Source organism: Cydia splendana, chromosome 16 (genome assembly GCF_910591565.1).
Source record: "Cydia splendana chromosome 16, ilCydSple1.2, whole genome shotgun sequence".
Classification (NCBI taxonomy): domain Eukaryota; kingdom Metazoa; phylum Arthropoda; class Insecta; order Lepidoptera; family Tortricidae; genus Cydia; species Cydia splendana.
In genome coordinates, this window is record NC_085975.1 from 9,589,882 (window position 1) to 9,607,409 (window position 17,528).

The following is a 17,528-nucleotide window of genomic DNA, read 5'->3' on the forward strand; positions in this document are numbered from 1 at the left end:
GACTTTTTGACAAGGTTACTTCACTTGTTGACGTTAAAGCCATTAGATAATACCCAAAACAACGTTACTTTTTTATTTACGAGTATAATAGGTATGTATTATTATAGTTTTCAGCTAAGAATTATGCTAATAGAGCCAGGATAATTATTTTTGCAACGGTAGAAGATTATTTTTTTCTTCGTAGGTAAACGCGAGGTAAAAAGGAGCAAAATTATTTATTTACGGCGAGGGCGTACATTGAATCCTGAGCGTAGTGAGGGATTCAAGTGTTAACGCCCAAGGTGGAAATAATTTTGCTACCATGTAACGGATAGGTACTGCTTTTCACATCACCTATGAGGCAATTATTATGTTTTACAATTTTATTTAACCAACAAAAATAGTATGTACTTACAAAAGAAAAAAAATTGTTTCCTAAAACAGAAAAATGCCACTTTGATCCCTCCTAGCAGGGAAGAAAAAGCCGCTTTTTCGAATAGGTGATGTGAAAAACATTGTGTGTAATACCGGAGGTAAGAATATTGAAAACTCGAGTCTTTAACTCACTCCAGCCTGAGGTTGTCATGAATTAACACCCTCGTTTGCAAAATTGTACTTACCTCTCTCGTTGCACATTGTACTATTTCTGTTTACAAGCGTGTTTACAAGCTGTCTAACTAATTTTTAAAACTAAAAGCTAAAGTATTTTCAGATCATATTTAATAATATTTTCAATATGAAGGGGATAACATCAAACACCCATCTCAAGTTCTTTTTTCAACTGATAGCTGACAGTCCCCAAACTGTGGGGAGCTTTAATAAAAATTGTTTAATGTAACACAAGGGCCCGTCAACACTTTTCTCAACGGCGATGACAGGCCCCTTTTGTATTGACAACAAAAACATTCAATGTTTTCCGTCGTAGGGAAACCTTCCGGTATAAAATGAAGTACCGTAAAATGGGGTGAGTAGGAGCAAAACTGACATTCAAACCTGGATAACATTTTATTTTTACATATGCATATATAATAAGTGTTCCGGACGTTTGTATTTTAGTTTTTATTTTATTTTGGGTAGTTCCATTTCATAACTTTGACGATAAACAGGAAATCACACCTCACCCCGTAGTCCTCCGTAATTGAGGTGAGAAGGGTTTTCATACAAAGGTGATTTTGGAAGATTGTTGGATCGATTTTTTTATTATGAGTATTACTATAACTCCATTTTAAATTGGAATACATTATTTTTGTAGCAGTAGCCTTATAATCCCATCTCACCCCCCTTTCATTCCTTCTCTCCCCATATTCATAACCCAACTCTCCCAGCGAACTCTACTCACCCCATTTTACGGTATTTACGTTACGTTCGCCACCGAAGTGGTATTAATAACAAATACTAGCCGCTGTTGCAGGTCGCACCCTTTATTGATTAGGGCTTAAATTATCTAAGTAGGTAAACATTTAAACTATCGCAGTTGCGTCACCTGGCGTGACCCGACCCTTCAAACTACTTCCTTCCTAACCCAATAGCCTTCTTGACCTGTTCAAGCCTTAGAGCCTCGTTGGTAGTTCCACTGCCATTTGACCTAAATAATGAACATTCCAAGGCTACACCTGAACTAACACTCATTAGTCCATCAGTACAGGTAGCACCTGACCAAAAATATCCGTACACTTTGGTACAGAATAGATAAATACCAAATACTACGTAAGGAATTCTCACTGTCACAAAACCAATGTCTGGCAGCGGAAGGAAGATCGAATCATGAGGGACTACATAATACCCTAACGCATGACAATGACACGTACGTTATCTTATCTTCGTCGCTCGTTAGCGGCATAAGGGAAAAGTAGACGACTACTCCTCCATACAAACGTAGGCCTCATTTTCCGTTCTGGATATTGATATTATTAAAGAATATCTTTAGGTATAAAATGTTATGTAGTTATATTTAACATAGCTATTCAATGCCTTTTCGTTTGAGATTTTCGATTTTTTGTTTCATTATTATAGGAGTAGGGAGCGAAAAAAAATCGTAAATACTTTTTTAATACAGTTGCTCACAAAGTGCTACTTTACGTAGCTGTTTAGCGTGCGGAAAGTTGGTTATGTCGAACTAGTGCTTTTTACTTTTCCAATTTTTTTAAATTTATACTTGTTCCAATTCACGACTACTTATTGATGAGTGTTAATATTAGTTTCCTTTAAACGTCGTAATCAGCATAAAAACCTACTGTTAATGTAAGAATATGAAAAATATACATATTTCATATTTTAATACTTACCTCTTCATCATTATAACACGTTTATTTTTTAATATTGAATATTGAAAATTCCGTTCTTAATAAGGTGTCTGAATGGAACGGAATAGCTGCCAAACGCCCATAGATATAATATACTTAAAGACGACGTCTAAGCGAGCTGTCACTGTTACCACTTTTGTTTAGTGTACGATTAACAATGTTTTACTTATTTTTTCGCAACTGTATTAATACTTTTTCACCACACCAGCTCGGAAAGGCTTACTTTGCACTTCAAAAACTGATAGCAAAGTTGAATTTTATTCACATGTGAGGCAAAGTAATAAAATGCAAATTTTGAGTTGTTTTCTAATGTTTGCTGGTAGAATTGACTTTTAAGTGATAATTTTGATTTAATAACATTCATTTGGGTTTGATTTGGTTTGGAATATTTTACATTTAATATTTGCTTTGGGTTGGTGTGGTGAAAAATTTTGTGTTTCCCTCGGGGGCAAATTTTGTTTAACCCTCGTGCTTTGAAACCCTCGCAACGCTCAAGATTCCGTTTTTCGAACCACTCGCTACGCTCGTGGTTCAATTTTGGCATCTTTCGCTTGCTCGGGTATTAATATCAACACGAGCGGTTAAACAACAACTTTGCCCCCTTGTAAAACAAATAACTATCGGAAGCTCCTAGCAACTTATTTTTATATAATAATTGAAAAATCTAAGAATCTATCGTTTACAAGTAAATACAGATCTAATGACTATGTAAGGCATGATGAACTATGTGAGGTATGCAATAAAGAGTATTGTATTGTATCTAATTGTGCAAAAATATGTATAAATTTATAGAATGTTAATATCCAGGGAGTAAAATCGGAACTATGTTTGTATGGAGAAGTGGTCGCCAGCCATGCGCTTCCGACCGAACAACTGACTGAAAGAGTATCTAACACTTGGTATCAAGAATGCTTCGCAAAGCATTCGCAAGCAAAGCAAGCTTAAGCAAAAACACAGTAATAACCATAATGCTTTATTAGATGCTTCTAATAACCTGTATTGTATACAATAAAGTGATTACTTCTACTACTACTACCAACCTTCCCCTGTAGGTAAATCTACAATATGTTGAATGTATGTACCTTTAAATAGAATCAGAATAGAATTAAGTAGGTAGAAATTTTGGGGTCACACAATAGAATTTCTCTCCATTATAACTAAAGTAGAATTAAGATCCCTTACACAACATACCAGAATATAGGTACATAATTTCATAGCACCTTGATGAGGATTAAACTCCAAATATTTAAACAGTATTTGTATTGCGAAAGGTCGTGTTATATTGTACATATACGAGTATAAGAAAGGAAGGATTGTGAACCCTTTACTTGTCTCTGTTCTACTTATTCAAAAGCTTATTATATCCATATTGGACATTAAGCCCCGACCGAAACTAGAATGGCGGGATGTGTTTCATAGTTAAATATAGAACCATATAGTCCAACCAGTCCAACTCATCAGTACGTCTACCACCAGTTTTGACATTGACATAACGCTCACGTCTACGTAATTTACTTTCTGTACATCTCGCTTGCACTAAAATGCGAGTACGAGCGAGATGCATAGAACGTAAGTTACGTAAACGTGAGCGTATATGTCAATGTCAAAACTGATGGTAGACGTACAGGTATTATTTAGGTAGAGTACGAGTTATAAAACAGTGCAGCGAAGTATTAAATGAGCTTCGAGACACAATCAAAATCGGTCATGTCTAAAATAATTAACTTCTATGTTATGAAATGTGAGCAGATATTATTAGAACTTTCTAATACAGTCGACGTCAAAGATATGTGTACACTTTTGCACTTTACTCCTTTGTAATAAGGCGAAAAATGTATATATAATCTTTGACGTCGACTGTACAAGGTGTCAAAAGTTCATCAAATTGTAATAGTTTCAGTATTTCTCCTTTAACATAAACCCTAAATAAGTAATTAATTTTGTAAATAGCGTAGGTGGTGTACCTAAAAGCTCCTAATAAATAATATGAGTACCTATACGAAACAAATAATGTTTCAAAACAGGGCGTTTTAAATTTTAGGTAGGAAGGAAGGTATAAAAATAAACTAGGTAGGTAGATAGGAAGGAAGGGAGGTAGTTGTTTGTGGAACAAAAAGTGATAAAGATGGTTGTGTCTCGTAATGAACTCTTTGTTCCATTAGAACAATATGTAAATCGCGAAAAAATGTCCTGTTTCTCTATCCTTCGAATATGCAAGAGCGGTATACTATCTATTTATCTCTATAGAGAGGCAGATTAACGAAATATCGATTTTCATATTTTGCAGTTACGAACTTATTTACAGTTTGTAACTCTATCCACTTTATGTGAATTTATCTTTGTCGCATTCTGTGCCCTGAAGGTGACAAACGGAACCCTATTACTTATTCTCTTTGCTATTACTAAGCCTCCTCTCTCTGTCTGTCTGTGAACGGACTTTATCTCGAGAACTATAGGTAGATAGTTGAAATTTTTTATCAGTGTATTTTCAAATTACAACTCGTGATCATTCGTGATTCGTGTGTTTATCTCCTGTCCCTTACCAAATTTACAATGAACATTAGTTAAATTAATAATTATGGGTCATACACAAATAGTAAGTACTTACCTGCATTATTGCAGGAGCCGAGAAATGGCAATTCGTGGATGAGATTCGATTTTGTCGGATAATGCGAAGCAAAGTCCGTTAATAACTATTAAATTAAAAATCCAGCGCTATACAACAAAAATTCCATTTTATGCCAAAAATGCTGGATCGATTTCTATCAAACATAGCTAAGAACCAGAGCCCGGAATTCTCGTAGCCTTTTTGAGCGGTCATAGGGACTTCTCGTTTATCGACTCCCGATTATACATATGTACCTATATCGATAAATACAGAATACAATATGAAAAATATGATTACGAGTAGAAGTAAACAACATGCAGTCTTATCACGAATGAGCGGTCTCTTCGAAATAACCTTTGGATACCAACTTTTATATGATATCATTATAGGCTTGATAGCAATTCTCGTTGCAATTTCTTTCGAAAAATGTTTATAAGGCATAAGCAGTCCACAAATTATTTATAAGAAACAATAAAATATTATTATTTTAATTTCTATTTCCTAAAAGTTGGTATCCAAAGGTTATCTCGAAGAGATCGCTCATTCGCGATAAGACTGCAAGTTGTTTACTTCTACTCGTAATCTTACATATTGTATTCTGTATTTATCGATATACATATGTATAATCGGAAGTCAATAAACGAGAAGTCCCTACGACAGCTCAAAAATGCTACGAGAATTCCGGGCTCTGCTAAGAACCACCGCAAGGAATCTCGCTTGCACGTAAAACAAAACCGCATCGATATCGGTCCATCCCAGAGCTACGTTGCCACAGACGACAGACACACAGATATACATACATTGGCGTCAAACATATAACACCCCTCTTTTTGCAATAATAAACAATACAGATTTACGAAAAAACAATACAGCAATAATCTTCCTGTCCGCTAAAACAATACATTTTTTTTTAGTTTGGCCATAATGAAAAACTTCCCTTTCTATCTTTCTATCTTTTCTACAATAACGTGCATGTGAAAGCATATTGGAGAAAACGTATTTATTTATGTCTTTTTTAAATACTCCATAAAAACAAATAATGAAAACTGGAAGCCAATTTAAAACTACATTTTGATGTCAAAATTCTACCTAACTAAATGATGTCAGATTGTTTTTATACGCGCGTGCATTTCGCTCGTATTTGTTCGTACATGTAAAGTAATTTCAAATTGTTCAAGCGTAGGTTATCCTTAACGAAAATAGTACATTACTACAGAGGCCGGGACGAAAGGGGTTGCCGGCCGAAGACATATAGACGGCCGAGCGAAGCGAGGCCGGATAGGTCTGAGCGCGGGCAACCCCATTTCCCGCCGAGGTATGTATAGTGCTTTTCTCAAACATGCAATGAAATAAATAAAATAAAAAATCCACGAAACCCAAGTTTTATTTATAGAAAAAACTAAAAGTAAACTACACCCAAAATATAACCAACACGTACCTATATCATTATCACGCGTATGTTTTACACGAGTCGTGTATTTTTACTACCCGTATATTTTCATGTAAGTATCTTTGATTTTTTCGCCTTGTATCCGTCTGACTGTCGTTTTCGTCACATAAGTTTACATAGTCTTTGATGTTGATATCATGTTTCACATACATCGTTGCTTTATGCATGGAGTAAATAAGTATAATTTCCACAGTGTTGACGAATTTGTAGTTACATTCATTTAAAATAGGCCACAAAACTGTTTCTAATAAACTGTAAGCCATTTTTCTTAGTTTCTCAAATAATAAAATTGCCATAAGCAACCATATATATACATACTCGTACTTCGTCGTCTTTGACTTGGCGGTAGAGGCAGCAAGTTATTAAAATCAATTCTGCTTACGCTGCCAATTCCAACACCTACGATTACAATTAATATTAATTTCATTATTTCGTCGAAACTCATATTAAAGTCAAAAAATCAACAACGCACCATAAATCCAATAAAACAGAATGAATATTTTTCAACTTTACCTCCATAACAATTTAAAAAATATAACTACGCGTGTTTGAGTAGACCTTTTTACCGCTAACGTTTAGATGAAATATTTTAAATGTTTTTATTTGTGTAGTTAAATTTATAATTTAAAATTATAAAATTATAGAATGTATTATTTATTAAGTTCATGTTGATTTTATACAAATAAAACTGCAAATTATAGCAAACATTGTTTTTTGTTTTTTTTTTATAGGCGTAGTGGCAGAGTATCATTACGAACCATAAAGCAAATACTGCCTCTAGTTTTTTTTAATGGATGAATGCCACGATGCTGTGTCACAAATATCTGTGAAATGAAAATTAAAAAAGAGGACTTTGCCGGCCTAGGCCTGCAAGATGTGTATGAAATTCCATTAACGACCTTTTGTCCTAGCCGCACCTGAAACGTCATACTTCGCAGCCTATTATAAGGAACTTAACATCAATATTTCATTGCATGTTTGAGAAAAAATAATTATATAAACGAACTTTTAATATCGGGTGTTTATTGTACAGGTAATTAAGGCACACTTGAAATATAAAGATAGTACCTACTTTCTTTTGGGAGCCCTGGTGCTACATTTCTTCACATTATTTAATTAAAAGCAAATCAATATTCATGTTCCTATTAATCACTCCGACTTCGTAACACGATGATAGGTTCAGGTTTATTGGTTTGACTTTTACCATTAGGCGTAGCTAGAAAGGTTGTGTGATTTGTGTTAATATTTGATAACACTCGTGTAAATACAACCAGACTAGTAAATATCAAATCAGGATAGTGAATATAAGACCGCCTGTTGTTTACTTCTACTTTTATTTCTGTTTTCTTTTATTGAGGTGTACAATAAACAGTATTTGTATTAGTATTTTATTGTATAAGAAGACTTACAAACCCCATACAACGTCGCCAGAATCGCCATTGTTGAACCCCCAAATATTATTTATACTTTTTTATTCTATTGCTATTTATAAGTTCAAAACGTAAAATAGGACTTGTCTGACCTCTGTAAGCAAAAAAATATAATAAATACCTACATAATAAGAACTTAGCATCAGGTATTTTTATTTAATGATGCCTAGTACTTATAACTTTTTAAATCTTCAAAGCTCACTAGATTATACTCGTAACTACCTATTCATATTCGAAGTGAAAAAAGTAAGTAAATGAAAAGTACATAGAGTGTTTAAACTCGAGTGATTGCGATATAAAAATGATGATCAAACGCGATGTTAATTAAAATAGTTATATATACCTATGACATTTTATTTAAAAGGGAAATAAAAGTGTAACTTGTACATATAACATTTTTTTTTATAAGTTCAATTAGTTGAAATCGTTTGTCATCGGATCAATCAATCAAATATGGCGGCGACAGTTCTAATTCCTCGCTTCGTTGCTTACTGCAATTCGGGGCCAATTTACCAAATATTTGTTCACGTTGTCAGACAACACAAAATGGATGCTAATTGGATTTTTATGCCAGTGCCTGTAGTGCCTTATTAATGAGAGATAAGGTCCATTTATAACCGCTTTATTATTTATTTATAAATATTATTGAACAATTAGTACTATGCTATTATTTACAAAGGCAGACTGATATAAGGCAGTCAACCATGGGCTATACCGATAGATTGAGTCGGTGCAGCGTCACTTAGAGTCCGCAATCTCGTCGCGCTGTGAACTTCATAGTATAGGTTGAGGAGTAAATAGTCTCCCTAATTTAAATAAGAGTAATTTTGTCTTAAAATAAACATAAAAACATAATAATGTTAGTTTTGGTAATATTTTGAATTATTGTAGATTTTTAAGTAGGTATGTAGTTGTATTTAATTTTATATATTTAGTTTCATTTTTTTTAATTCAGATTTAATAATTTAATAATACAGATAAAGCGAACACAATCTTGTACGTGTTAATAGTAATACACTTAGCTACTACTCGTATAGCTGCAAACTTAGTCAAAGGAAACGGGAAACTTGTCGGTTATTCAATTATAAGTAGGTCTACTTTCCACATATCTCAGGCGGTTGGGTAAAAATGTTGCGCGGTGATTCTCTAAGTTGGCTAAGTTTTGGGACTAAAACTAGCTTTTATTTAACTTGCAATGTTTTTATGTATATAGGTATGTATATGTCGCAGTCGGATCGTATAATCCGCCGTATTACATTACGGCTAGCCGTTTTCAAAACCAGGGGCGTTTTGAAATGCGACGGTTTAACGATTAGCCGGATTAAATGCGGCTGAATGAGAATCCGCCGGAATGTATTCGGCGCCATACTTCGGTATAATAATATACTCCGTTACGTTATATAAATAGAGGACGTTAGCAAGACAGTAATGCCCAAAAAAATAACAATGTACTTATTCTAAAATGGAGTCTGTATTTAAAAAAACATTTTACTACATACCCAGCTCTGTTATGCTTATCTAGCGCAAGTCACGATGTATTAAATAATAACAAAACGAAAATAACTATTATATTCAATGTTCTTATATCATGAACTACGCAAATACACGAAACCAGTTTAAAAATGATACGAAATATGTCTAATGTGACGTTGTGTAAACATGGGCGTGAATTGACGAATGACTTGAGTTTATTTCGATGCGCTGAAATCTTACATTTTTAGCTGCTCAGACTTTATAACAACTAACTCACTTTAAGCATTTATTTGCCAAATGAAAAGCACTTATGCACGTGTATAAGTGACGTGTCAAGTTAGTATTTTATACAATCGTGATATAATAGAGAGCTTTTCAGTCGAGTACCGTGTTTAGGCAACGAAGCTTGCTGAGTTGCCTAAGTAAGGTACGAGATTGAAAAGCTTGATTATATAACTAGTGTATACAATACTTTTTCTACGCGTCAACAAAAATAATACTTTAAACTAGTAGAATCATATAGGTAAACAAACCAAAAGTATACAGATAAGATACGCGAGCAGCCGCGATACTTTCATACTGGTACGCGCCCCGGCCGCGGCCCGGCGGCGGGTTGGTCAACGACACCTTCTTGTAACTCATGAGGCCCTGGTACTTGCTCCGCGCAAAATTCAATTTTTAAAAATTTTTTATCGCGATTTTAGCCACCGTAGCATAAGATAAGATAAGATAATTGTTCCTACAATACAACCTAAAATAATTAATTAATTTGAGCTATGGTTTTGTTTCGTCCTCTTGACCGCGGCGAGCTGTGATTGGTCAATTTCATTATAGATGACTAAATTGTATCGAAATGAATATTATAGTTGAGTTGGGAGCCCACACATTAAAAGTACCCAAATGCAGTTTGGTATACGAAATCTTAATTCAAGAATTACAGTCAACGAGTAGAAAAAAGATGTTTTGAAACAGAAACTAGTTAGCAATAGAAACTAGTGGCTCTACGAGCTGTAGAACTCGCGAACCCCATGGCTCCGCCATTTTGAAAAGTTCACAAATAAAATTAACCAAAAAAATGTATCATCTAATCATTAATTATACCACCAGAATCGGTTGAGAAGTGGGACGTGAAGAAATCAGTCGGACCGCTGGGTATACGAAAACATTCATGGAAGGAAGACACTTGACTCGGTTAGTAAGTCAATTGACGACCTGTCTTGCCTATATGGTAGGGACCCTGCCTATAAATCCAATGGTCGCGGGTTCAAATCCTGGTAAAGGCATTAATTCGTGTCATGAGCACGGATATTTGTTCCTGAGTCATGGGATGTCTATGTACCTACCTATTTAAGTATTTATATATGTATATCGTTGTCTAAGTACCCACGACACATGCTTATTGAGCTTATTGTGGGACTTAGTCAATTTGTGTAATAATGTCCTAAAATGTTTATTTAAAAAAATATTTACACATTATAATATAATTGGTAAATATTTTCCTCACTATTTTAAAATGTAATGCTCCAAAGCTCATTGTTAGTATTCTCACGAACATCTTTTATCGACGTACGATTCTGATGCACGGAATAGTGTAGGTAGTGTGTTATCTACAAATATATTACCTACTAACTTCTTCATGCAGCATATCTGAGTGTTGTTGTATTTATAAAACAAAGTCCCCCGCTGCGTTTATCTGTATGTATGTATGCGATAAACTCAAAAACTACTAAACGGATTTTCATGTGGTTTTCACCTATCAACAGAGTGATTCTTGAGGAAGGTTTAGGTGTATAATTTCAAATTATATTATTAATTTGTTAAGGGTAACCCGTTCGAAGCCGTGCGGGTCGCTAATCTGATATTAAATCGGAAATTCTGTTCAAACTGAGTAATTTGCTAAACATAATTAAAATATTCATGAATCATGAACAGCGCTCATGTTGGTCTAGCACTGATGAAGTTTCTACGGAATAGATGATAGACTAAGTAAGGGATGATACAGACGTAGGGTTGTAAAAAAACGGTTTTTTTCTGACTTGAAAAAAAACATGAAAAAAAACCGTGAAATAAAACCGTTTTTTTTCTGGAGTACGTTTTTTTTCAAAAGTATGAAACTCAAAATTTGCAAGGCAGTTATACTTTTATACGGTTGTTTTACTTGTTTTAGACTTTATGTTAACCATTAAACCAATTTAATTTAACAACTTTGATTAATAACAACATAAATGAAATCTGTAGTGGTAGTTATCGCAATTTACTGTTGGCAACACCAACGCCTCTTGTCGCCGCATCGGGGAATTCAGGGATTCCCCAAAAATTACTTAGTTTTAAGTTACTTATATAAATAAATCACGAAAAACCGTTATTATGACATATTTTTGTTCATCTGAAAAAAAACCTAATTTAGAAAAAGAACCATGGTGCCAGGTTATTTTTCATGTTTTTTTTCATAACTTTGAAAAAAAAACATTTGTTTTTTTTTCTATTTGCAACCCTATACAGACGGACTGCAAGTATTGCAACCCGACATTTTTAATGGGAAGTGCAGGCCGACTGCACGCCAACTGCAACGTCGGCGTGCAGTTCCCATACAAGTTGCAGTCGGGTTTCAGTCCGTTTGTACCGGCACTTACATCCAAATGCAAGTTGTCGAAAAGCCCTCCACAGTTTGACTACTATGACTAATTAATTTAATGCACTGAACTCATATTAGTCGGTAGAGTAGGTAACAAATTAGATCGAGCGGTGGGTTAGGTAAATAATCAATTAATACAAGTATATAACTAGACCTATTTCTAGTTGCATAAACTAAAAAAAAGAAGTTTATGAAACCTTGTTTAGTTATATTAATTTACCTAAATGACGTAATGAACTAGTTATGATCCATCTTTTTTAACGGTGACGATTTGGGTTGGCGCGGGGTAGTTAGTTAGTTAGTTATTTATTTTTATTATTACATGTATACTTTTTATTTATACGACAAGACAAGTTTTTCTATTTTAATCGTATACAGAGTAGCATTATTACTGGACTAAAAGTAATTTACTTAGATTAAGAATAAGTGTATTTTGTTTTTAAATTAATCAACCCAATCATTAAAATAATTTCTAAAGATTCAACTCTATATAATATGGTATCATTGCAAACGGTGTAAGAAAGAATCGCGGAGAAAAACCACATGTTTTAGACTGACGGCAAAAGAAGTGCTCTGAATTCATGAATACTCGTTTAACTTCAGAATGTTTTCAACACAACACTTACCAGTTAACGAAATGTTCCTTGTAAACACTTAATGCATAAACTGATAGTGTTCCTTAGCGATACCACAGGCACTTTGATTTTGTATGTAGAGAGTGAGACGTGCGACTGTGTGCATGTTTCCCGCCGCAAAAAATGGCAGAACGATTTTTACGGTAAGATATCGCTTGGGCCCTTCCTACGTGACGGAAGCCGGTGTTGCTCGAAGTTCACAACTTTTAAATTGTTACAATCAGTCAAGGCATGGCAGCTTGTGACAAGCTGTTAGAGAGTAGCAACCCCAGTGCCACTGGGGAAGTTCTGTCACCCGAAGTGGGTGGCACAGGTTCCTCTGCCTCTAGCTTTCCTTAGCCGGCCGTCCTGAGAGGAGTCGTGAGAGCTGCGTTCTCGAGGGTAGATGTGGAAACGTAAGTTGCCAGTTGGCTGTATATTTAAAGTCCAGTGACACCTCTACCTCTACCCTCATCCCTCTAACCGGTGTTGCCCTTGAGCCATCCTAAATGTCGCTTTTTACATGTTTTTACAGAGGCCCATCTTGTGGGGGCAAATGCCTGAAAAAATTGCATACCTACCGTTTTATTAGGCAGGCGTTCGATTTTTAATCCCATAGCGCAGTATCTCTGCTCAGGGCTCTACGTGTTAGCTTCGGCTCCGCGCACGTCTTCCAAATGTCCGGATCACCATTGTTGATGAATTCAACGGCGTAGGGATGTGACGTCCCCATTGCCCGCTAGTTTTACCAGTGCATTCAGTCAGCGCAGGTCAGCTTGTGGCAAGCTGTTGGGGAGTAGCGATCCCACGTACTCGACTGTTCCGCTCTGTCACCACTTCACCAGAAAGATGGGTGGGTGAGACAGAGCTCACAGAGTCCTCTGGCTATGCATTGCCTTAGCCGGCTGTCAAGAATGGATTTAAAAAAATACTTACCTATTCCTAATTTAGGTTAATATTATTTGTTATTGTAAATACAATAAAGAGTTTACTCCTACATAGACTACAACTACAAATTTGTTTGTCTACTAATGGAATTCAACATACCGTATTATAGGTACTGTCATTTAATCGATTATTTATTACTCGTACTCGTACGTCAAACATAGGTATCTAACACCCGCACAGACCCGCACCCTGGATACTTGTGTCAGTTGCTTAATGGTTTATGTATATAAGTACGGAGTAGGTAATTGGAGGACTGAAGATATTGGCCGATATTGGTACCTATTAAGGTATTAAGTGATCTCAATATTGTTCGATGATTAAAGTTAATCGATGGCAAATTCCGTTTACTCTGTGTATAGGTACAGTCGACGTCAAAGATATATTTACATTAATCGCCTTATTTCAATGGAGTAAAGTGCAAAAGTGTAAACATATCTTTGACGTCGACTGTACTATAGATTCGACTTTATAAAGTGTTTTCAAAGACTCGTTCATACATATACGTACCTACGTATATGTAAATGCTGTTTAAGAAATAATATTACCAATTTTTTTATACCTACAGTTTCTCAAAAAGTATAAGTAACTACTTTTTGTGTGCGCAAAGTTTGTTTTTGTGAAATCATACTTTTTACTTTGTTTAATTTTGGACGCTTTCTCTTGCTCGGGTCTCAAATTATAGCACGAGGAGTAACTAAACAACAACATGGCTACCTTGTTAAAACAATCTAACCTATTTAACAATCATTTAAGGTGTGTTCGTGATTTAATTCTGCATACTTACTACAGAATATCGGGTAATTCTGAAAATCACCTGTAATAGCATAATGTTAAAGTCCAGTTTCGGAACTACCCGACCATATCAAGTATTGGGAATTACCCGAATTCAGGCACCTTGTATATTTAATATACCTAATTAATAACCTTGTATTTTTAATTCTAATAGCTATACCTATCAGGTACATGTATAATCACTGTGACGCTCTGTACTAGTACACTGTGTACTAGTAAAATTCCACACCATAAGCTACTACAATTGCTACAACGTGGCTACAGCAGTATTTATTTAGAGACCATCTAAGCTAAGTTTGCACCGTTCGCCAACCTCAGAAGTTGCAGTGAACTTAAGTAGCCGGTTGAATGTTTTTATGTGGGTTAGTGAGACGCCCGCCTAGCCACTAGAGGCTACATCAGTTGCGATAATTAACATACGTCAAATAGTATTCAAATGTTAGCCTATTATATAATTAAAAACTATTTTGGCCAAGCCGTGCGCGGTGCGTTGTATTTGCTTTTAGCGCACTTAAGTAGCCTAGATATTAATTTAAACGTTGTATTTTTTACTTCTCTATTGTGCGCACAAATAATCAGTTATGAGGTATCCAAGCCAAATTTAAGCGTAAAACGTAATGATCGTAAAATATCATAACACTTAAAATCGTAATCGGAAACAGTTTGTTTAAAGAAAAATAAAAAAATAACTGCGCGCCGCGCGTAAATTCGAACTGAAACGTTTTCCATGTTTACATTACTCGATAATGGTTTACCAGATAAAAAGACTGTGTGTTTAGTACTTACGAATGTTATCCGGTAGTACAACAACGGTTATCAAAGCAAGCTTTGTGGGTATTTATACTATTTATTTGAAGTTGTTCGCGAATAGGCCGCGTTCGGGCGGTCGACTCCACCGGCGATTCTGTATCTACTGAGCGATCGCCTGTTGCTGTTCGCCCGCCAACATCGCCCATACTTTATCTTTTATTACTATCACCTAGCCGGTGCTTCTGCGAAGTTTACTGCAAGGCTCTAAAGGCTGTTTATATGATAGATTGAACATAAACTTGCGTTTGGTGATTTAAGATACCTACAACAGCAAGAGTCAAGTGAGGAATTATGAAATAAATGTTTGAGAAGTTAGAACAAATAGCCGAGCAACCCTGTTCACATCTGTAACTTTTTTGTAGTTCAACTGCTTGTAAACTTGTATTTTTACTGAAGATTTTTTTATTTCACGATTATTTTAATCTCATCAGCGAGTGACCACTTGGGAGATGAACTATATATTTTGCTGTTTCGTGAGGGAAAGTAATTTGATAAAGTTTTAATAGGTACATTTATTTAGATTAGAATGCTCTCAAACCATGCACATAATTGACATTTCTGGTGCTGCGGTACATAGGATAAAAAATTTCACTGCAGCGAATAATATTTAATGAATAATTTCTATACATGTATACAATATACGTTTCATCTTTTTTTACAATACAAGGTAGATATGTATATGTAGTGTAAATACCTCTCATTGACGCAAGTTCCACGTAATGTAATCTACATATTTTACTATAGGTAGCCGTACCTAATTGATTATAATTTGCTACGGATCTACAATTATTGGTGCATTGCTGCCGTAAATGTCAAAATCTATGTTTCTGTCTGGATTTTTGATACACTTGCGGCAGCAATACAGTCGACACTGTCGGCAATACTGTCGTGCTGCAATAATGCAGCACTTGCTGGTCTAAATCTAAATCCGACATACAAGTATAACATAAGTATAACAGCAGCATAATACCTACTTCATCACCACTTTTTTGATTACTTACTAATTATAGGTAAAACTGTGTAACAGTTAGAACCTCATTCTTTTTCCACATTGGTAGGTAGGTACTTAAAAAAGTTGCTCATACATAAAAGGTATGGAAAATTTGGTCACTTTTTTTCACCTAAATAATATCTATTGTAATAATATCTTAGGATCGAAACTTATATGTATTGTATACTTAGGTACCGTATATTATATTCTGAAATGAATACAAAGCAATACAATAAATTGTATAGGTAGGTATTAGACTTACAAGAACCGGCCAAGTGCGAGTCGGTGTCGCGCACGAAGGGTTCCGTACTATTACGCAAAAAACGGCAAAAAAACAGGTTTGTTGTATGGAAGCCCCACTTCAATATTTATTTTATTCTGTTTTTAGTATTTGTTGTTATAGCGGCAACAGAAATACATCATCTGTGAAAATTTCAACTGCCTAGCTATCACGGTTCATGAGATACAGCCTGGTGACAGATGGAGAGCCGGACAGACGGACAGACAGATGGACCGACAGACGGACGGACAGACAGACAGACGGACAGCGGAGTCTTAGTTATAGGCTCACGTTTTTACCCTTTTGGTACGGAACCCTGAAAACGGGCAACAAATCATGACCAAGTCAGTGCCAGACGGTAGTGTGGTCAGAAGGCTAGCTAAGTAGATCCATAGACCTAAAGTTCGAAGAAAGGTCCTATAATTTCTAATATAAAATTTCCTAGATATAACTAAAAAGACGAGTAATTTTTTTTAAAATAGAATCACAAAGTGTTTACGTGTGACGTAAAAAGAACGAAATTCTTACATAATACTTAAGTACTTACCTAATAGACAGTGCGCTGCAATGTTGTTTGACTTTAGTCTGGAAAGTTATCAGCATATTAAATACATACAAGCGAGTGTCTAATTACAAAAAAGTTACCTACGTATAACGTATTACAAGTAGGTAAGAATATGAAGAAAAGGTGCCATAATATATTAGTTATATTACAAATATTTAATTTACAAAGGCAAAATTTAGTTATCTACTTAGAATTTACGTATTTCCAACACAATTGGCAGCTTTTTATCTGACTTATGACATGTACATTATGTACCTAATTATGTACAATCGTATAATTGTTTAGTTTTTGTGGCACACCCTGTAGGGCGTGTAGCTGCAGCTACGCTACACCCATGCAAGAAACTATTTCTCAAATATTTCAAACATATACAGGGTGTTTGGTACATCGTTTGCCAAATTAAAACGGTAGATAGCCAATTTTTTTTTCTAGGAATGAGTAGATAGCAGATGACTCAACCTATCTGCCGTTTTAATTTGGCAAACGATGTACCAAACACCCTGTATAATCTAAATATAAATCACACCACCAGCGAATAAAATTTCTATAAGGTACCTATTCCTTTTTATATTATTATTTCCTTTTGGTATTATTATACCAACCGGGACTGATGCAATACTTAGTAAGGTTTTAAACACCTTACACTTCCA

The 17,528-nt window shown here is 35.1% G+C and overlaps 2 protein-coding genes across 2 annotated transcripts in view; one reads left to right on the top strand and one right to left on the bottom strand.

Moving 5' to 3' along the window:
- LOC134798232 (G-protein coupled receptor dmsr-1-like) overlaps positions 1 to 15,185 on the bottom strand; it is a 79,300-nt gene extending 64,115 nt beyond the window's left edge. The window contains exon 1 of the mRNA XM_063770605.1: positions 15,019 to 15,185. The gene's annotated coding sequence lies outside the window, so the exon portion shown is untranslated. The remainder of the gene's footprint in view (positions 1 to 15,018) is intronic.
- The window catches only part of LOC134798006 (uncharacterized), a 44,665-nt gene that overhangs the window by 6,936 nt on the left and 20,201 nt on the right, over positions 1 to 17,528 (top strand). The gene's annotated exons all lie outside the window — the stretch shown is intronic.